This window comes from Bufo bufo, chromosome 6 (assembly GCF_905171765.1).
Source record: "Bufo bufo chromosome 6, aBufBuf1.1, whole genome shotgun sequence".
Lineage (NCBI taxonomy): Eukaryota > Metazoa > Chordata > Amphibia > Anura > Bufonidae > Bufo > Bufo bufo.
The window spans coordinates 288,196,099-288,219,325 of NC_053394.1; positions in this window are offsets into that span (position 1 = coordinate 288,196,099).

Consider the following 23,227-nt stretch of genomic DNA (forward strand, 5'->3'; position numbering starts at 1 on the left):
TTCACCGGCAGGGGCTCCGGTGGGCTTATTTGGTGGGCCGGGAAACCAGTACGAGCCCCAGGGCCACTCGTACTAGGGTGGGCCACAGGATCCCTAGCATGTGGGACCCCTGGCCCTGCCTGGCGGCGTCTCCGCCGCCTTGGGGGCTTATCGTCATCAGATGATGATGAGGAGGATGCGGATGACAAAAGGAACGTGGGGTCATCCTCATCCTCACTGGGGCTCTCGGAGTCGGAGGCAATCTGGGCGTATGCCTCCTCCACCGTGCGTGTGTATGTGCGTGTGTGTAAACCTTTATTGTATGTGCGTGTGTGTGGGGGCATGGGTGATCGCGTAATAAAAAGTGAAAAAGAACAAAATGGAGAAGTGTTAGGAAAAAAAAATAAAAAATTCAAACTTGCTGATCAGCGGTGGGGCGGTGGGGTGGGCGATGCGCTAACAGTGGCCGGAAGCTAAGAGTGCCGGCCAGTCAGCGCACGCAGAAAAAAAAAAAAGTGGTGGTAAGGGGGCTGGTGGGGGGGGCGTGGCTGGTGGGGGGGGGCAAGTGGCAGGGGAGTCTAGGGTCTGAAAGCTGAAACAAAAAAAAGTTTAGAATAAAAAAAAAAAAAATATTTCCCCCCTAACTAACTTTTCCCCTCTATCCTGCCTAACGGTGCCTCTCCCTCACTGACCCTAACCTACCTGGAGGGCGATGGGTGCAGGAGGGTGATGGATGACGATTAGGGGGGGCTCAAGAGCTGGTGCTGGAAGGTGCTGCACGGTGCTCGTGCAGAACAGGAAGGGGAGGGGAGAGAGAAGCGCAGGAAGTTTGAATCTCGCGCCTCTCTCCCCTGCACCAATCAGCACCCTGGACAGCAGCATTCAGCACCAGGGCCAGCACTGCCTCTTCAAATGTTCGGAGTGTGATTGGTGGTGTGTAATCACGCCACCGATCGCAGTTTTTTTCCGGTTCATCGAATGGACCGGAAACGCAGCAAACCGCAGGTCTGAATTGACCTGCGGTTTTCTGCGATCGCCGATACGGGGGGTCACATGACCCCCCCTGGCGTTGTGACAGGATGCCGGCTGAATGATTTCAGCCGGCATCCTGTTTCGATTAACCCCCGCGGCGCCGCAATCGCGATTTAAACTTAGGACGTACCGGTACGCCCTGAGTCCTTAAGGATTCGGGAAATAGGGCATACCGGTGCGCCCTACGTCCTTAAGGGGTTAAAATATAGGTAACCAATGAACTCCAAAGAGGAAATTAATTTAAGGCATATTCCCATCTGGGACATTTATGGCATACCGCTAGAATATTCAATAAATGTCAGATAGGTGTGGGTACCACCTGTGGGCCAGGTCCTGAAGTGAACGGAGAGCACCCTGCACAAGCACAGTGTCCTCTCCGTTCACTGTTATGAGACTTCCAAAAATTGGCAAGCAGGTGCGCTATGTATCTAGACCCATTAGGCCTCATTCAGACATACATAGATTTTCACGGACCATCCGTGAAAACCCGGCCTGTCGTCGTGCTGAGTGCTTTGATGCAGTGCACTTGATGCCGCCGCTGTACAGTAATACACTCGTATGATCTATACGAGTGTATTACTGTACAGCGGCGGCTGCACAAAGTGCACGCCGTCATAGCAACCAATGGCGCCATGCACTTATGCACTCAGCAAGACGGGAGGACATGCTTTCACGGACCGTGGTCTGTGAAAATCCACGTATGTGTGAATGAGGCCTTATATGTGATACTGCCTGCTGAGCTGCTGTGTCTAATCCTATCATATATGATACTGTCTGCGGAACTGTGTATCTAATCTTCTACCAGAGCACACTCATTAGTAATGGTACTCTCAGTTAGTGACGTGACATTAGTAATGGTACCCTCAGTCAGTGATGTGACTGGTGTAAAGTAGAATTGGATTTCCAAAAGAGCTATCAAAAATGAAAGGAGGAATCTGATTGGTTGCTATGGGCAACTAAGCCTGTTCTAATTTACACCAGTTTGATAAATTACCCCAAATGTCCCTATAGTGTCTACAGCAGCTATAATGTCCCCTAGAGTACCCCCAGTAATAATAACACCCTATATTGTGCTCCAGGTAATACAGTCAGGTCCATAAATATTGGGACATCGACACAATTGTAAATTTTTGGGCTCTATACACCACCACAATGGATTTGAAATGAAACGAACAAGATGTGCTTTAACTGCAGACTGTCAGCTTTAATTTGAGGGTATTTACATCCAAATCAGGTGAACGGTGTAGGAATTACAACAGTTTGCATATGTGCCTCAAACTTGTTAAGGAACCAAAAGTAATGGGACAATTGGCTTCTCAGCTGTTCCATGGTCAGGTGTGTGTTATTCCCTCATTACCCCAATTACAATGAGCAGATAAAAGGTCCAGACTTAATTTCAAGTGTGTTATTTGCATTTGGAATCTGTTGCTGTCAACTCTCAAGATGAGATCCAAAGAGCTGTCACTATCAGTGAAGCAAGCCATCATTAGGCTGAAAAAACAAAACAAACCTATCAGAGAGATAGCAAAAACATTAGGCGTGGCCAAAACAACTGTTTGGAACATTCTTAAAAAGAATGAACGTACCGGTGAGCTCAGCAACACCAAAAGACCCGGAGGACCACGGAAAACAACTGTGGTGGCTGACCGAAGAATTCTTTCCCTGGTGAAGAAAACACCCTTCACAACATTTGGCCATATCAAGAACACTCTCCAGGAGGTAGGTGTATGTGTGTCAAAGTTAACAATCAAGAGAAGACTTCAACAGAGTGAATACAGAGGGTTCACCACAAGATGTAAACCATTGGTGAGCCTCAAAAACAGGAGGACCAGATTAGAGTTTGCCAAACGACATCTAAAAAAGCCTTCACAGTTCTGGAACAACATCCTATGGACAGATGAGACCAAGATCAACTTGTACCAGAGTGATGGGAAGAGAAGAGTATGGAGAAGGAAAGGCACTGCTCATGATCCTAAGCATACCACCTCATCAGTGAAGCATGGTGGTGGTAGTGTCATGGCGTGGGCATGTATGGCTGCCAATGGAACTGGTTCTCTTGTATTTATTGATGATGTGACTGCTGACAAAAGCAGCAGGATGAATTCTGAAGTGTTTCGGGCAATATTATCTGCTCATATTCAGCCTAATGCTTCAGAGCTCATTGGACAGCGCTTCACAATGCAGATGGACAATGACTTAAAGCATACTGCAAAAGCAACCAAAGAGTTTTTTTAAGGGAAAGAAGTGGAATGTTATGCAATGGACAAGTCAATCACCTGACCTGAATCCGATTGAGGATGCATTTCACTTGCTGAAGACAAAACTGAAGGGAAAATGCCCCAAGAACAAGCAGGAACAGTTGCAGTAGAGGCCTGGCAGAGCATCACCAGGGATGAAACCCAGCGTCTGGTGATGTCTATGCATTCCAGACTTCAGGCTGTAATTGACTGCAAAGGATTTGCAACCAAGTATTAAAAAGTGAAAGTTTGATTTATGATTATTATTCTGTCCCATTACTTTTGGTCCCTTAACAAGTGTGAGGCACATATGCAAACTGTTGTAATTCCTACACCGTTCACCTGATTTGGATTAAAATACCCTCAAATTAAAGCTAACAGTCTGCAGTTAAAGCACATCTTGTTCATTTCATTTCAAATCCATTGTGGTGGTGTATAGAGCCAAAACATTTAGAATTGTGTTGATGTCCCAATATTTATGGACCTGGCTGTAATTCCTGTATAGTGTCCCCAGAAATAATAGAATTGCCCCTACAGTGCCTCCCCAATAACAACGCCCCCCACGCTGCCCCCATATACTCATTTCCCCCACACTGCCCCATAGTAATCCCCCCATAGTAATTTGCCCTCCCACACAGTAATTTCTCCCACACTACCCCCATACAGTAATTTCCCCAACGCTGCCCCCATACAGTAATTTCCCCCACACTGCCCCATATAGTAATTTCCCCCACACAGTAATTTCCCCCACACTGCCCCATATAGTAATTTCCCCCACACAGTAGTTTCCCCCACAGTAATTTCCCCCACACTGCCCCCCCACAGCAAATTCCCCACACTGTTAAGACCCTGCTTGTGATGTCATCATTGGAATCCTGGTAGATCACTTACTTGTGGCATCTTAAAGGGGGGCCATTGCTCATTTACATATGACGTCATAATCAACGGTGGGTATAAATGCAGGTGACGCACTGACCCCAGCCTCAGTTTCCAGATCTGACTATTACCATTTGGGGCCTCTAATGAGCATCACAGGAGCATTTTGTGTAAGTTTGGCCACTTTTCTCCTCATGTGTTTGGGAATTGTATGGCTGATCTTTCTTTTCTTTCTCTTTTCTATACAATGTGAGAGCTGTCTGTGATACTCTGCACCCCCGAATATCTGCCTGAGGTGCAACACTCACCCTCCTCCAATGGAACAATCCCAGGAGAAAGTGAAGAAGGAGCCGCCATCTCCCTTAAAGGTCCAGAGCCACAGACATCGAAGACCATTTTATAACAACGTTTTTTGTGTGTTTCATTAAAAAAATAGATTGTTGTGTTTTTTTTCTTAAATATTAACCACTTAAGGACCACAGGTTTATACCCCCCTAAAGACCAGGCCCTTTTTTACAAATCGGCACTCCACAACTTTAGCGGTTTATTGCTCGGTCATGCAACTTACTACCCAAATGAATTTTACCTCCTTTTCTTCTCACTAATAGAGCTTTCATTTGGTGGTATTTCATTGCTGCTGACATTTTTACTTTTTTTGTTATTAATCGAAATTTAACGATTTTTTTGCAAAAAAATGACATTTTTCACTTTCAGTTGTAAAATTTTGCAAAAAAAACGAGATCCATATATAAATTTTGCTCTAAATTTATTGTTCTACATGTCTTTGATAAAAAAAAAATGTTTGGGTAAAAAAAAAATGGTTTGGGTAAAAGTTATAGCGTTTACAAACTATGGTACAAAAATGTGAATTTCCGCTTTTTGAAGCAGCTCTGACTTTCTGAGCACCTGTCATGTTTCCTGAGGTTCTACAATGCCCAGACAGTACAAACACCCCACAAATGACCCCATTTCGGAAAGTAGACACCCTAAGGTATTCGCTGATGGGCATAGTGAGTTCATAGAACTTTTTATTTTTTGTCACAAGTTAGCGGAAAATGATAATTTTATTTTTTTTTTATTTTTTTTTACAAAGTCTCATATTCCACTAACTTGTGACAAAAAATAAAAAGTTCTATGAACTCACTATGCCCATCACGAAATACCTTGGGGTCTCTTCTTTCCAAAATGGGGTCACTTGTGGGGTAGTTCTACTGCCCTGGCATTCTAGGGGCCCAAATGTGTGGTAAGGAGTTTGAAATCAAATTCTGTAAAAAATGACCAGTGAAATCCGAAAGGTGCTCTTTGGAATATGGGCCCCTTTGCCCACCTAGGCTGCAAAAAAATGTCACACATCTGGTATCTCTGTATTCAGGAGAAGTTGAGGAATGTGTTTTGGGGTGTCTTTTTACATATACCCATGCTGGGTGAGATAAATATCTTGGTCAAATGCCAACTTTGTATAAAAAAATGGGAAAAGTTGTCATTTGCCAAGATATTTCTCTCACCCAGCATGGGTATATGTAAAATGACACCCCAAAACACATTCCCCAACTTCTCCTGAGTATGGAGATACCAGATGTGTGACACTTTTTTGCAGCCTAGGTGGGCAAAGGGGCCCATATTCCAAAGAGCACCTTTCGGATTTCACTGGTCATTTTTTACAGAATTTGATTTCAAACTCCTTACCACACATTTGGGCCCCTAGAATACCAGGGCAGTATAACTACCCCACAAGTGACCCCATTTTGGAAAGAAGAGACCCAAAAGGTATTCGCTGATGGGCATAGTGAGTTCATGGAAGTTTTTATTTTTTGTCACAAGTTAGTGGAATATGAGACTTTGTATGAAAAAAAAAAAAAAATCATCATTTTCCACTAACTTGTGACAAAAAATAAAAAATTCTAGGAACTCGCCATGCCCCTCACGGAATACCTTGGGGTGTCTTCTTTCCAAAATGGGGTCACTTGTGGGGTAGTTATACTGCCCTGGCATTTTCCAGGGGCCCTAATGTGTGGTAAGTAGGTAAATGACCTGTGAAATCCGAAAGGTGCTCTTTGGAATATGGGCCCCTTTGCCCACCTAGGCTGCAAAAAAGTGTCACACATCTGGTATCTCCGTACTCAGGAGAAGTTGGGGAATGTGTTTTGGGGTGTCATTTTACATATACCCATGCTGGGTGAGAGAAATATCTTGGCAAATGACAACTTTTCCCATTTTTTTATACAAAGTTGGCATTTGACCAAGATATTTATCTCACCCAGCATGGGTATATGTAAAAAGACACCCCAAAACGCATTCCTCAACTTCTCCTGAATACAGAGATACCAGATGTGTGACACTTTTTTGCAGCCTAGGTGGGCAAAGGGGCCCATATTCCAAAGAGCACCTTTCGGATTTCACTGGTCATTTTTTACAGAATTTGATTTCAAACTCCTTACCACACATTTGGGCCCCTAGAATGCCAGGGCAGTAGAACTACCCCACAAGTGACCACATTTTGGAAAGAAGAGACCCCAAGGTATTCGCTGATGGGCATAGTGAGTTCATGGAAGTTTTTATTTTTTGTCACAAGTTAGTGGAATATGAGACTTTGTATGAAAAAAAAAAAAATCATCATTTTCCACTAACTTGTGACAAAAAATAAAAAATTCTAGGAACTCGCCATGCCCCTCGCGGAATACCTTGGGGTGTCTTCTTTCCAAAATGGGGTCACTTGTGGGGTAGTTATACTGCCCTGGCATTTTCCAGGGGCCCTAATGTGTGGTAAGTAGGTAAATGACCTGTGAAATCCGAAAGGTGCTCTTTGGAATATGGGCCCCTTTGCCCACCTAGGCTGCAAAAAAGTGTCACACATCTGGTATCTCCGTACTCAGGAGAAGTTGGGGAATGTGTTTTGCGGTGTCATTTTACATATACCCATGCTGGGTGAGAGAAATATCTTGGCAAAAGACAACTTGTCCCATTTTTTTATACAAAGTTGGCATTTGACCAAGATATTTCTCTCACCCAGCATGGGTATATGTAAAATGACACCCAAAAACACATTCCCCAACTTCTCCTGAGTACGGCGATACCAGATGTGTGACACTTTTTTGCAGCCTAGATGCGCAAAGGTGCCCAAATTCCTTTTAGGAGGGCATTTTTAGACATTTGGATACCAGACTTCTTCTCATGCTTTGGGGCCCCTAGAATGCCAGGGCAGTATAAATACCCCACATGTGACCCCATTTTGGAAAGAAGACACCCCAAGGTATTCAATGAGGGGCATGGCGAGTTCATAGAATTATTTTTTTTTGGCACAAGTTAGCGGAAATTGATATTTTTTATTTTTTTTCTCACAAAGTCTCCCTTTCCGCTAACTTGGGACAAAAATTTCAATCTTTCATGGACTCAATATGCCCCTCACGGAATACCTGGGGGTGTCTTCTTTCCGAAATGGGGTCACATGTGGGGTATTTATACTGCCCTGGCATTCTAGGGGCCCTAAAGCGTGAGAAGAAGTCTGGAATATAAATGTCTAAAAAATTTTACGCATTTGGATTCCGTGAGGGGTATGGTGAGTTCATGCGAGATTTTATTTTTTGACACAAGTTAGTGGAATATGAGACTTTGTAAGAAAAATAAAAATAAAAATTCCGCTAACTTGGGCCAAAAAAATGTCTGAATGGAGCCTTACAGAGGGGTGATCAATGACAGGGGGGTGATCAATGACAGGGGGGTGATCAGGGAGTCTATATGGGGTGATCACCCCCCTGTCATTGATCACCCCCCTATAAGGCTCCATTCAGATGTCCGTATGTGTTTTGCGGATCCGATCCATGTATCCGTGGATCCGTAAAAATCATACAGACATCTGAATGCAGCCTGACAGGGGGGTTGATCAATGACAGGGGAATGATCAGGGAGTCTATATGGGGTGATCACCCCCCCTGGAAGGCTCCAGGGAGACGCCTGTATGTGTTTTGCGGATCCGATCCATCTATCAGTGGATCCGTAAAAATCATGAGGACGTCTGAATGGAGCTTTACAGGGGTGTGATCAATGACAGGGGTGTAATCAATGACGGGGTGATCAGGGAGTCTATATGGGGTGATCACCACAGTCATTGATCACGCCCCTGTAAGGCTCCATTCAGATGTCCGTGTGCGTTTTGCGGATCCGATCCATCTATCAGTGGATCCGTAAAAATCATGCGGACATCTGAATGGAGCTTTACAGGGGTGTGATCAATGACAGGGGGGTAATCAATGACAGGGGGGTGATCAGGGAGTCTATATGGGGTGATCAGAGGCTAATAAGGGGTTAATAAGTGACCGGGGGGGGGGGTGTAGTGTAGTGTAGTGGTGCTTGGTGCTACTTTACTGAGCTACCTGTGTCCTCTGGTGGTCGATCCAAACAAAGGGGACCACCAGAGGACCAGGTAGCAGGTATATTAGACGCTGTTATCAAAACAGCGTCTAATATACCTGTTAGGGGTTAAAAAAATCACATCTCCAGCCTGCCAGCAAACGATCGCCGCTGGCAGGCTGGAGATCAACTCTCTTACCTTCCGTTCCTGTGAGCGCGCGCGCCTGTGTGCGCGCGTTCACAGGAAATCTCGGCTCACGCGAGATGACGCCAATCAGCGTTAGTGTGACCTGGGAGCGCCGCAGAGATGACGCCTTTCGGCGTTAGCGTGACGGTAAGTGGTTAAAGGGGTTGTCTGATCTCAAACAATGTGGGCATATCGCTAGGACATGCACCCATTGCCTTAAAAGTGTGGGTTCCACCGTTGGGACCTACACCTATATCGGGAATGTAGCCCGAAAAGTGGTGGCTGGAGGACTCCAGTCCGGCAACCACCAAGCACTCTCCCCATAGAAGTGAATAGGAGCACACCGCACATGACCGCCCACCGCTCTCATTCACTTCTAGCCTATTTTTGGTGGCCCCATAGAAAATTAAAGGAGGGAAGCTGTGCATACGCATTGCACCCTCCACCACTTTCGTGGCTCCATTCTTGATATAGATGCGGGTCCCAATTGTTGGACCCGCACCTATCAGACAACGAGGGCAAGTTCTAGCGATATGCCCTCATTCAGATGAGACAACCCATTTAAATTGTGCCATTTCTCTTGTGGCCCTGTTTTCTATAGGTATCCTAGGGGTGTATTGAACGGGTACAGGCTCCAATGAGGAAACAAATTAAAGGGATATTCCCATCTGGGACATTTAAAAATACCGCTAAGATATGCCATAAATGTCAGATAGGTGGGACAGGTCTTAAAATGAGCGGAGAGCACCTTGCATAGGCACAGTGTCCTCTCTATTCACTGGTTTGAAACTTCCAAAAATTGCCAAGCATGTGTGCTTTGTATCTAATCATATCATGTTTGATACTGTCTGCTGACCTGCTAATCCTATCATATGTGGTACTGTCTGCTGAACTGTGTATCTAATCTTCTCCCAAAGAGCCCTCATTGGTAATGGTGCACCAAGTATTTTTAATGCTTCCTGTAGTGGCCCAATATTTATAATGCCCCCTGTAGTGCCCCTAATCAGGCTTGGGCTGGCCCACAGGGGTACAGGTGAATCCCCTGGTGGGCCCCTGAGCAAGGAGAACATAACATTGTATAATTACTGCACTACCTATAGCTACTGTGAACAGTGTACACCGCCAAGTTCATATAAAATTCTGGGTAGATTAATTAAGAAACTACCCAGTTTATTACTATAGATGTGATCAGGTGGCTGAGAAGTCTTATAGATACAAGGGCAAGTCAGCCAATATCCTATTTTCCCAGTGACCCACCTCCTCAAAGTCGCTGCAGGGACCCTTATAATCAATCATCTTGTAGCGCCTTGCTGCTGTCTGTAGCTGTGTGAGCAGGAAATATTTGAATGTATCCCAATAGAGGGCCCACTAAATAAATTTTACTGGTGGACCCTAGGCAACCCAGTCCGACACTGTATGTGACACTATTAACAAACAAATGGATCCCACAGGAGGTTGCCACACTATTCATTAGAGAGAAAAAAGCAATCAGGTGGTCTCTAGGACCTTAGCGTGTTGTTACAACCTCACCGACAGTACACTAAAACTAAATCTTTATTGTGATTACTAAAATAACATACTGTATACATCTTGGGATCAGAAGGTTAAAACTCTCAGGAATAGGTTATTGACGGGATGTGTTCTTTGATACGGAGATGTGATTCACCTCTTGACTAATGTCGCCCCCGAAGGGTTAAGCTGCACTCTGAGTGCTTACATACATCTGTTGTGGATCCCTAAATAACCTTCCTGCCTAAAATCTAAAGCCTGCTTCCCTACATGCCGAGCGATTCGTCAAGAGGTGAATCACATCTCAGTATCAAAGACCACATCCCATCAATAACCTATTCCTGAGAGTTTTAACCTTCTGATCCCAAGATGTATATGTTATTTTAGTAATCACACTGTATGTGACTCACATTCAGCTGCTCAGGGGTTAATAAAAAAAATTATACTCACCTCATCCACTTGATCGTGGAGAGGTAATGCTCACCCTGAAGAAAACTCAAGTAGATGAGGTGAGTATAATTTTTTTACTTTCAGCCACTATTTTTGGAAAAATTTATTTGTTACCACAAAGCACGAAGAAATTCAGCTTTGTGGCGAATAAAATTTTTCTTGAAATTTGGATCGAAGTCCACTTTGGGTACTTCGATTCGCTCAACACTATTGGCAGGGCACAAGAGCTTATGGCTGGATGCCATTATAATAATACACAGGGATCTGCTGGGGACATTATAATAATGGAGGGGGCAACACTGGAGGCAGTACAGAGCAAGGAGCATTATGAATTCAGGGGACACTGCTTGGGGATATTATAATAATACAGGGGGCACTGTTGAGAGCAGGGCATTATATAGGGGCACCGCAAGGGGCAATTATAAATACTGGGAAAATTATAAACACTGGGAAACTACAGAGGCCATTACAAATACTGGTTGCACTAAAAGGGAGTATTATATCTATATTATTAATGCTGGGAGTACTTTAGGATATTATTATTGAGCACAATAAGCCCTCGTGACAGACCGCACTCCCCACCATGCAATTTAAAGGGATAAGGGATAGCTGCTATGCCAAGAAGCCAGGAAAAGGGAAGCAGGTCACCTCCTATAGCATCCCTAATCCTCTCCCTAACTCCTCACCGTATGAGCGTACCCAGATGGTTTGACGGCTCATACCCTGGAAACCTGGGACCCTGAGTCACCCTGATAATCCCTCACATAGGAGCAAGGGAGAGACGTCCTGTTCATCCAAGACACGGAAGAACAGGAGCCTCTAAAGACCTAGTAGCAGGGAAAAGAAAAGACCATACACAGCAAGAGGATCGGCAGGTAAGAAAACAAGACAACACACTTACCTGCCGAAGTCTCCACAACTGGAACCCGTGCATACGTACTGGAGCCCTAACACCAAACAGGACGCCATACCAACAACTCACACAGGTATCCAGCACACCAGACTCCGCCAGGACCCCCATGCCGCAAGGTGCATGGCAGCCCCAGGCAGCGCTGCATACAGGCTAGTGGTTCACCAACCGCGTCACTGTCAAACAATATGACCGAGACAATATCATATCCTTAGATCAGATCCCCATATCAGATCCTCTGATAAGACCCCCATCAGACCTTTATATTAGACCCCCCCCATGTCAGACCGCCTTTAGACCTCCATGTCAGATCCCCATATCAGACCTCAGATCAGACCCCGATATCAGACCTCATAATGGAAGCGCTCGCTAGTATTCGCTTTATAAGACAAACTGCATCTTATAAAGGGAAAAATACAGCGCCACTGGCAAGGGGGGCCCGGTCGCAATTGGGATCGCTGCAACACCTATAGCTACGCCACTGACCCCAGACATAACTTTGCTTGGGTCTCCAAAAATACCAAGTCCATCTCTGCCACTAATAGTTGTTATAGATGGGAAACTTATCTCTGCTGCATTGAGCAGCTCTGCCGAACTACAGTATATCTGTATACATATGTAATTTCAGCTAGATGTCATGTTTCATGGCTAGTAATATAGATAGATACTTTATGGCTTGCACAGATCATGCTGTCTCCTCCTTACCAGCAATTATAGTTATTTGTATGAGCATGAGCAATCATACGGATTATAAATGAGGAAGAAGACCATGATGTCATCATACTGCATACTGCTAACATCCAAGATTGCTACCATCTATATGCAGCTCAAACCTCAAACTGAATGTCTGCCATGGTTCGTTTTTTTTTTAATCAAAACAGGTTAAAAATTTTGTGCAAATAAATTTCCTAATAAATCTTTATCCCTATAATGTTCAGCATCTGTAAGGTGTCCTGGACGGAGAAACAGCAGAAACAGAGTTATCTACAGACCTACAACGTGTGACCTGCTGAATTCAGAGAGGGAGAGCTGCACCCAAAAGACACAGGGGGTCATTTACTATCAGATGTATGCCAGTTTTCTGGCGTAGATCTGTCGCAAAGGTTATTTGTGCTGCAATCTGTGACTTTTCCTCGCTTACACCAGGTCTAAAACAGGGGGCCTGGTTTAAGTGTAGAAAATGGTCTAACTTAAGCCAGAGAGGAAGCTTACATTTAGACTGGCGCTGGATGCAGCAAAGTTACAGTATATAGAGGCTGACGCCTCTTCATAACTCCGGCAGATCCATCGCCAGAGCAGGGGTTATTAAGACCAGTGTCTAAAATGCTGGTCTTAATAAATGACCCCCACAGTACAGAATAATTAGAATACAACAGTCACAGAATACACATAGATTTGCGTTCACATTTAGTGATCCTATGTGATGGAGAGTACCCTATAGTAACGTACCCACTCAGTGTACATAAACATACACGAACAAAAGATAAACTGAGACTAGATGGGTATAGTAGCAAAATATAAATGTACTTTATTCAATAATACATAAAAAATGTATTACATATAATATAAGATAAAAAGGTGGACTACACCTGAGGGGACATAACACAGTCACATAACAATTGAGGGAAGAGGGCAGTGAGGCAACCAAAAAGCTAAGGCATACAACAAACGCACTAACATATACAAATGTCACACATAATTGTCACAGATATCCAGAAAAAGTGCAAATATACACCTCTAAATGTATATATACATATATAGGAAGGGACCTATTGATATATTGGAGATGTCACAAGTGTCCAAATTGTGTTGGCATACACGTACAGTACAGACCAAAAGTTTGGACACACCTTCTCATTCAAAGAGTTTTCTTTATTTTCATGACTATGAAAATTATAGATTCACACTGAAGGCATCAAAACTATGAATTAAAGAGGACCTTTCATCAGTATAATTTTAATAAACTAATAACCCTACCTAATAGTGCGGCTTCCACTGATGTTCCCCCTTTTTTTTTTTTTTTTAATCGGCCACCGAATGTTGAAATAATAGCCCCGTTTGTTCTGCTGCAGCGCCTGTCACTCAAGCGCTTTTTTGTATGGGGCGTTGCTAAACTTTTTTCTTTGCTATGGGCCTTGGCTGAGAGCGCAGCCAATCAGAGCGCTCCTCTCTCAGCCAGGCAGATCAGATAGAAAGATCAGCGAAAGATCAGATAGACCGGCCGAGGGACGCGACGGGTGTGGAAGCAGCGGTACGAGCGGCAGGGTAAGTATCATAATCATCCCCTAGACATCGCTGCACTTTAGCTCCTTCTGCCTGGCTGAGAGAGGAGCGCTCTGATTGGCTGCGCTCTCAGCCAAGGCCCATAGCAAAGAAAAAAGTTTAGCAACGCCATACAAAAAAGCGCTTGAGTGACAGGCGCTGCAGCAGAACAAACGGGGCTATTATTTCAACATTCGGTGGCCGATTTAAAAAAAAAAAAAAAGGGGGAACATCAGTGGAAGTCGCACTATTAGGTAGGGTTATTAGTTTATTAAAATTATACCGATGAAAGGTCCTCTTTAACACATGTGGAATTATATACATAACAAACAAGTGTGAAACAACTGAAAATATGTCATATTCTAGGTTCTTCAAAGTAGCCACCTTTTGCTTTGATTACTGCTTTGCACACTCTTGGCATTCTCTTGATGAGCTTCAAGAGGTAGGCCCCTGAAATGGTTTTCACTTCACAGGTGTGCCCTGTCAGGTTTAATAAGTGGAATTTCTTGCCTTATAAATGGGGTTGGGACCATCAGTTGCGTTGAGAAGTCAGGTGGATACACAGCTGATAGTCCTACTGAATAGACTGTTAGAACTTGTATTATGGCAAGAAAAAAGCAGCTAAGTAAAGAAAAACGAGTTGCCATCATTACTTTAAGAAATTAAGGTCAGTCAGTCAGCCGAAAAATTGGGAAAACGTTGAAAGTAAGGGCTATTTGACCATGAAGGAGAGTGATGGGGTGCTGCGCCAGATGACCTGGCCTCCACAGTCACCGGACCTGAACCCAATCGAGATGGTTTGGGGTGAGCTGGACCGCAGAGTGAAGGCAAAAGGGCCAACAAGTGCTAAGCATCTCTGGGAACTCCTTCAAGACTGTTGGAAGACCATTTCAGGGGACTACCTCTTGAAGCTCATCAAGAGAATGCCAAGAGTGTGCAAAGCAGTAATCAAAGCAAAAGGTGGCTACTTTGAAGAACCTAGAATATGACATATTTTCAGTTGTTTCACACTTGTTTGTTATGTATATAATTCCACATGTGTTAATTCATAGTTTTGATGCCTTCATAGTCATGAAAATAAAGAAAACTCTTTGAATGAGAAGGTGTGTCCAAACTTTTGGTCTGTACTGTATATATCTCCATAAAGGCATAAAAAGATGCCAGTGCACTATAGACAAAAATCCCAAGTGGAGATACACATGTGTATAGCAACCGGTCACTCTAATTGTCCCATCCGCTCGCGATAAACACGGATGTCTTTTGCCAGTGTAGGGAGAGGTTGCTGTGTTGAGCAGGGACAGGCTGTTAGGGACACCAAACGCTAGCTAATAGGGCCACAAAAGTCATTTTAAGCACTAGTATAGATGTGCTATCGATAGGTGTGATACACAGAGGGGTGTGATATACTTATAATATACTTTTATAATAAGTAAAAAAATACATAGATAGATCTATATAGTGATCACCTGGAAGTCAGGGTCTAGGGGCTTACTAGGGCCATTTTTATATAGGGTAAGGTTCCGGACGGGGTCACTCTTATCAGGGCGGGTGGTCTGTGGTTAGGCTATCAGGGCCAGTATAGCACCCCCCTGTAGGGCAATATCAGGGACAGATCTTTGCCCACCCTGTCCTTCAATATCACATCATCATTTAGCCCAGGGATAGATGTTTTTTGCTTTCCCTTTGGGATTTATCGATGTGCACTGGAACACCCCGGATTGTGGTAGGACATATGGTTTCTGATTTGGTGCCGCCGAGCACCTGAATTAGTGCCGCCGAGCACTTGTTATTGCCTACCACATCTATGCTTTTTGCTTAACTTTAATAATTAGATTTATTTTCATTTTGAGTGATATCTTTTAATAGTAACATTATTAAAGGTTACGTTTTATCTTTATGTATATTCTAATGGATTGTCTTCCTTGTACAATGTTATCGTATACTTTCTAACATAGAAAGTATATTATACTGCATTTGTATTGTGCATCAGTTGTGTGCGTTTCTGCTGCGATACCACAGTTATATAGAGGGACAAGCGTTATTGGAACTAATAATTTCTACTGGTGTGATATACTAGTTTCCCCCCCAAAAAAGTGATTGAAGCAGGGGTGGTATATACTTAGCTACCACATGTGGACTGAGTATATATAAAATATAACTTTTACTATAATTTCACTAAAAGCATTGGTGGTTGCAGTGGGACGAAGGACAAAATAACATACATACATATAAACACATATATTGCCACCATCTAGAGCCGCGGTAAGATAATAGTGGGTGCGTCTTACCCCGTCCTGTAGACACACGACCAATGGATGGGGACCCACACTGCCGGCATCTTGCAGTGAGGTGAGGCGAGGGTATCGTTGGGGACACTTCCCCATACCCCGGCAGGGACGTGTACCACTGACCGTCCATACTGCTTTGTATCTACAAAGAGAAACTCTCTGCTGAAATAAAACCTTCTGACTTCAATAAGCCCCTGACGAGCTCCATTTTTAATCGAACGAAACATGGCATGTAGGGCCATACAGTAAGGGATTTACAGGGAATAGGCCCCATTTAGGGACAGGTTCCGTATGGGGTCGCCCCTGTCGGGGCGGGTGCTCCGTGTCGTTGAGGCAGCTCTATGAGGATAGCCCCTGACCATCCATATAGGGAGGGCTGTAGACCAGGGCATTATACGAGTGTCCAGATTGCCATACCAACAGAAGCATTTTGGGCACCAGTGCCTGTTATCACACTGGAGCACTGACGCCACCCACCATCCATTGGTCGTGTGTCTACAGGACGGGGTGAGACTCACCCACTATTATCTTACCGCGGCTCTAGATGGTGGCAATATATGTGTTTATATGTATGTATGTTCTTTTTTCCTTCGTCCCACTGCAACCACCAATGCTTTTAGTGAAATTATAGTAAAAGTTATATTTTATATATACTCAGTCCACATGTGGTAAATAAGTTTATAAGAGGTGTGACATATCTCTGCACACACATACCTGGTGCATGGAGATACATTTTTTGTATATAAGGGGTGGTATATACCAATAATATGCTTTCTATATAGTGCATTTAGGTAGCGCAACAGGGCACATTTAAGAGAATTTCCCTTTAAGACGCATAAAAATGTCCCCGTATTAAGACACATATTTTTGGTTGGAATTTTTGTCATTGATCCCCCTCTAGTATGTCACTGTCCATGTTGTGGGACTATTTGTGCAGTTCTACTAAGTATTTGGTGGCTGCAAATATGAGCTGAAGGTTATTCAGGTTTGCCTGCCATTAAAGTGAATGGGGCCCGCCGCAAACTTGCGGTTCGCGAACATTTGATCGCGTTTGCGCGATCACGTTCGTGAACCATCCCAGCCGATGTTCGTCTATCACTACAGATGACCAAGAGAACCAATGGTGACTCAGGCTGAGCTCCAAAGATCCTGTGTGCAGAAACTTTATGAAGGTCGAACATCACTGCAACACTCCACTAATCTGGGCTTTGTGGCAAAGTGGCCAGAAAGAAGCCTCTCCTCAACATGAAAATTTGCAAAAAAACAACTAAAGGACACTTAGACTGTGAGAAACAGATTCTCTGTCTGATGAAACCAAGATTGAACTTTTTGGCCTCAATTCTAAGCGTCGTGTTTGGAGGAAACCAGGCAGTGCCCAATACCATCCCTACAGTGAATCATGATAGTTTCAGCGTTATGCTGTTTTTCAGCGGCTGGGACAGGGAGACTGGTCAGGGTTGAGGGAAAGCCCAATGAAGAAAAATATAAAGATATTGTTAATGAAAAGATAATCGAAAGTGCTCTAGACCTAAGACTGGGCGAAAGGTTCACATTCCAACAAGACAAAACCCTAAGCAAAATGTCAAGACAACACAGGCTTAGGGACAACTGTGAAAATTGCTGGCCACAGATAGCCCCTTACAACCTGACTAAGCTTGAGAGGATCTGCAGAGAAGAATGGCAGAAAATCCCCAAATCTAAGTGTGAAAACCTTGTGGCATCATACCCAAGAAGAATGGAGGCTGTAATCACTGCCAAAGGTGCTTCAACTAAGTCCTGAGTAAAAGATGTGTGTTCTCACTCCGCCGCCTGCCGGATTGGCGCCACAGCATCGGTGGTTGCCATGCAGCGCCACGCCAATTTTAGAGTAGGACCCACTTATAGAGGCAACCTTGGCGTGGTGAGTGGGCTTATGCCTTTTGATCAAAATGTGCACTAATGCCTCATTTAGCATGTAGCATAGGAAGCGGTACACATGCGCCTTTTAGTGCTGTTTTCTGCTAAAGTAACAGGGATTAGATCAATGCATAGCAGCTTGATGTGCGATTCATTTATTTTATTTTATTTTTAATATATGTACAAAGATTATTATGTGTGCACAAACTATCAGATTACCCGATGAAAGAGCGTTTCACTCATTCATCGGGTAATTAGCGGTACATTTATACCACCAGATAATTACTAATAAGCGTTCCTTTGAACACTCATTAGCGATTATCTTTAGGATTCTTGGCCCATGTAAAGGGCCCTTTAGACATCTATAAAGAGGGAAGAGATTTGAGGAGCAGTGAGCTGTAGTGAGAGAGACAGAGACAAAAAAGAACTTGCTTATAAAGACATATGCGCACATGCTGCCTATAAATGTCTATTGCGAGACAAAGAGTGAGCTGCTAGAGGGAGAAAAAGGCATTTTTCTCTGATAAGATATATTACAAAGTTTGTCACATTCACCTTTTCTATTCATTTATGCAAAGTTTCTTGAAATGAAGGTTACCATTTAAGTACTAAACTAGGCTGCATCCTTAACCCCTTCCCGACTGCCATACGGTTGTATACGTGCTATCTGCACATGCACGTGCAGCTAGCATGTATATACACATGCTGGCAGCGCTTTAAAGCTCCTGCTCCTGCAATCTAGCAGGAGCACGTCGGGTCCCGGCTAACAGACAAAGCAGGGACCCTGAGGAGAAGACAGGAGCGGTTTATTACCGCTTCTGTCTTCTCCTGTGATGGGAGGAGAGCGGTACCTGAGCGCATCGTGGAGGGAGCAGGAAGTAGCAGTTTGGCTTCCTCTGTTATTCCTGTCTGGAGCAGGAGCAGAGCTGCAGGGTCTAAGGAGACCCTGATCAGCTCTGCCTGTGTGTCATGCCCCCACAGGGGCTGTTTTCCCCTGTAACTGTGGCTCTTGAAAATAAAAGTAAAAAATAAAATTAAAATCAATGTCCTCCAGTGGTCTTTTAATGACCTCCTGGGAGACATATTATGTGGCCAAAAAAATTTAAAATATAAGTAAAAAATAAATAAATAAAAAATAAGCTGAATATTTTTGGAAGTAGTTTTTAGTTTGTTTTTAGTTTTAGCTATTTTAGGGGGATATCTGTGTGTGCAGGTGACTATTACTGTGCATAATTATTAGGCAACTTAACAAAAAACAAATATATACCCATTTAAATTATTTATTTTTACCAGTGAAACCAATATAACATCTCAACATTCACAAATATACATTTCTGACATTCAAAAACCAAACAAAAACAAATCAGTGACCAATATAGCCACCTTTCTTTGCAAGGACACTCAAAAGCCTGCCATCCATGGATTCTGTCAGTGTTTTGATCTGTTTACCATCAACATTGCGTGCAGCAGCAACCACAGCCTCCCAGACACTGTTCAGAGAGGTGTACTGTTTTCCCTCCTTGTAAATCTCACATTTGATGATGGACCACAGGTTCTCAATGGGGTTCAGATCAGGTGAACAAGGAGGCCATGTCATTAGATTTTCTTCTTTTATACCCTTCCTTGCCAGCCACGCTGTGGAGTACTTGGATGCGTGTGATGGAACATTGTCCTGCATGAAAATCATGTTTTTCTTGAAGGATGCAGACTTCTTCCTGTACCACTGCTTGAAGAAGGTGTCTTCCAGAAACTGGCAGTAGGACTGGGAGTTGAGCTTGACTCCATCCTCAACCCGAAAAGGCCCCACAAGCTCATCTTTGATGATACCAGCCCAAACCAGTACTCCACCTCCACCTTGCTGGCATCTGAGTCGGACTGGAGCTCTCTGCCCTTTACCAATCCAGCCACGGGCCCATCCATCTGGCCCATCAAGACTCACTCTCATTTCATCAGTCCATAAAACCTTAGAAAAATCAGTCTTGAGATATTTCTTGGCCCAGTCTTGACGTTTCAGCTTGTGTGTCTTGTTCAGTGGTGGTCGTCTTTCAGCCTTTCTTACCTTGGCCATGTCTCTGAGTATTGCACACCTTGTGCTTTTGGGCACTCCAGTGATGTTGCAGCTCTGAAATATGGCCAAACTGGTGGCAAGTGGCATCTTGGCAGCTGCACGCTTGACTTTTCTCAGTTCATGGGCAGTTATTTTGCGCCTTGGTTTTTCCACACGCTTCTTGCGACCCTGTTGACTATTTTGAATGAAACGCTTGATTGTTCGATGATCACGCTTCAGAAGCTTTGCAATTTTAAGAGTTCTGCATCCCTCTGCAAGATATCTCACTATTTTTGACTTTTCTGAGCCTGTCAAGTCCTTCTTTTGACCCATTTTGCCAAAGGAAAGGAAGTTGCCTGATAATTATGCACACCTAATATAGGGTGTTGATGTCATTAGACCACACCCCTTCTCATTACAGAGATGCACATCACCTAATATGCTTAATTGGTAGTAGGCTTTCGAGCCTATACAGCTTGGAGTAAGACAACATGCATAAAGAGGATGATGTGGTCAAAATACTCATTTGCCTAATAATTCTGCACGCAGTGTATAGTCTCCCCGTCTCTTAAATGATCACAGTTACACTGCCGGACCCTTTCAATCAAAGTGCAGAGGGTGCACATGCAACAGGTCAGCCAGGGTCATAGGGACAAATCTGCTAAATGATGACCTTTAAGGTATATTTTTACTTTGAACGGGTTGTGCCACTAATATTAATGTATCCCACCCAACAGATATTGCTGTTGTATCAATTTCCCCAAAAACTACCATTTATGAAAACTTCCTTATTCTAAAGTTACTAGCCTACCATTGCACCCTGTTGCAAATCTGTTTTGATATTCATTTGCTGTTAGTTACATTCTGCATTGGAGTCTTGTAATGTGGGACGTAGGAAGTGCCATAGGTAAGAACAAAAGGGGCGCGGTTAGTGTTACATGATCTGCTGATGTCAGGACATCAGGCATGATGGTACAGCAAACACATGATAACCCAGGAATTAAAATTCAAGCATTGGGGATAAGAGAAAACTGCAAAAGATAAAAAAATATATATATAAAAAAAAAACATTCAAGAAGGAATGGGAGCTAGAGTAATTGATGAAAATACACTAAAGCCCTTCTGTAAAAAATTGAATAATGCACAGCATGTCACACCACAGATAAATCATCACAGGAAAATACCAGGGATGCAGAATAACCAACCAAGTCCCCTTATGTCTGCACGCCACAGGTAGAAAGTAAAATGAAAAGACTGTGGCTGGCAAATATATATATTGTGGGGTTTTGCTCTGGTAGATAGGGTAAGCAGGTGCAGTACAGAGGCAAAATACAAGTTCTTAGCTCAAAACGTCAGTGTTTATTCACACTTGAGGCAATTGCACAAAACAGCATGTAACTTTGCAGTCTTGGTGTTAATTCACACACAATGGAAAGTTCATATAACACAAGTCACCTTGCTGGCAGTTCTGCCCCCAGTAGTCCACAGCAGGCTTTAGGGGGCCTGTTTCCCCAGCGTGCAGCTCTCAGCCCTCCAGCGCGGCACAAAGTCTAAGATCCCAAAAACAAAGACATCTCTGCTGAGCCCAGCTGCCTATTTAAGGACAGCCAGGTGCTGCCAAAATCCAGACCGGCACTTAAACTCTGGTCCGGTATTTGACCTCACCTGGCTGGAAACCAGCCCAGCCGCACATGCTGGGAGGAAAATACCTGCCTTGCCAGACACAACCCCTCACTGTGTCACAATATTTATATATATTAGAAGTCTGCATGAGGTTTATATTTCATTAAACCGTAATATCAATGGTCTTCTAAGACTATGGCTGCAACTATAGCCATAGAGGCCATAGGTGCGGCTATGGGGCAACAGAGGCAGAGAGAACCCACTCAGATATATAAACGTTTCTTTTTGTAGGGGTAAAAATTAATTTTGTAGTGGCTTTCTGTTATCTAGCACTTAATGAGAAACTGTGAGCAATCCAAAAGAGGGAGATATTTGTATATTTTAGTTGGCCTTGCTTCCGCAGCATAATTTTTGGGAGTGATGTTAATCTAAAGTGACCAGAAGTCCCAGTTCTAGCAAGATCACCCTGCAACACCTCCCATAGCAAAGAAGAGAACTGACTAGCCACGCCTCTGTGGCTAGTCACTTCAGATTAACATATAGGATGTGACAGGTCCTCTTTAATGTGGATTCTTACACAAGGAACTAATGTGCCCTTGAAGCTTTTTGAGGTGGTTTCTATGACATCCCATATACCTTGATTTTTCAAAAGTCACAACTGAGAACTTGTCGGTAGAACCTCCTTTATGCTCAACAAGTTGGGGAGGTGCATACTGCATCCCTGCCTTCAGGAGAACTTGGTTTCCAAAGGTCCTTAGTCACTGTAAATCGGAATTTTTAGAGAAAAACTCTGGTAGAGTTTTGAAAACTCTCCATTCTCCCATAGAAATTATGGTGATTATTAGGCCCTAAATGTTTCCTGAATTGAGGCCTCCAAATTAATTCAATGGAAAGTTTTTCCATTGAGGTCTGGCATCAGGACTGACCTATTCTTGAGACTATTCTAAAGATCCAGTAGTCAGACCCTGCTGAAGTCTATTTGTGGATAGGGTCTTTAAAGTTCAGTAGAAATGTATATACGCTTTCTTTAATTTGCTTGATGTCTTCAGATTCAGAAGCCAATTATCTTGAGAAGCTGTAAACCGGAGAGCCATATAAAACAGGATGAATTCCTTTCTGCTTTGGTGATGGAACATATTCTCCATCATACACAGTAGGTATGCATTCATATCTGCTGAGATCTGATTATTTTATAGTTATATATAAATGACAAATGTGCCGATGCTGAACAATTAAGCTGAATCTCTTTTTAAGCAATTTTATTGTAAAAAAAAAATAAACATGCTACTTAGGGTACTTTCACACTTGCGGCAGGACGGATCCGACAGGCTGTTCACCATGTTGGATCCGTCCTTCCGCTATTTCGCTGTGCCGCCAGACCGCCGCTCCATCCCCATTGACTATAATGGGGACAGGGGTGGAGCTCCGGCGCAGCACGGCAGTGCACGGCGAAAGGCGCCGGACTAAAAGTCCTGCATGTCCGACTTTTTAGTCCGGCAGTTCTCGCGGTGCACTGCCGTGCTGCACCGGAGCTCCACCCCGTCCCCATTATAGCCGCGGTCCGGCGAAATAGCGGAAGGACGG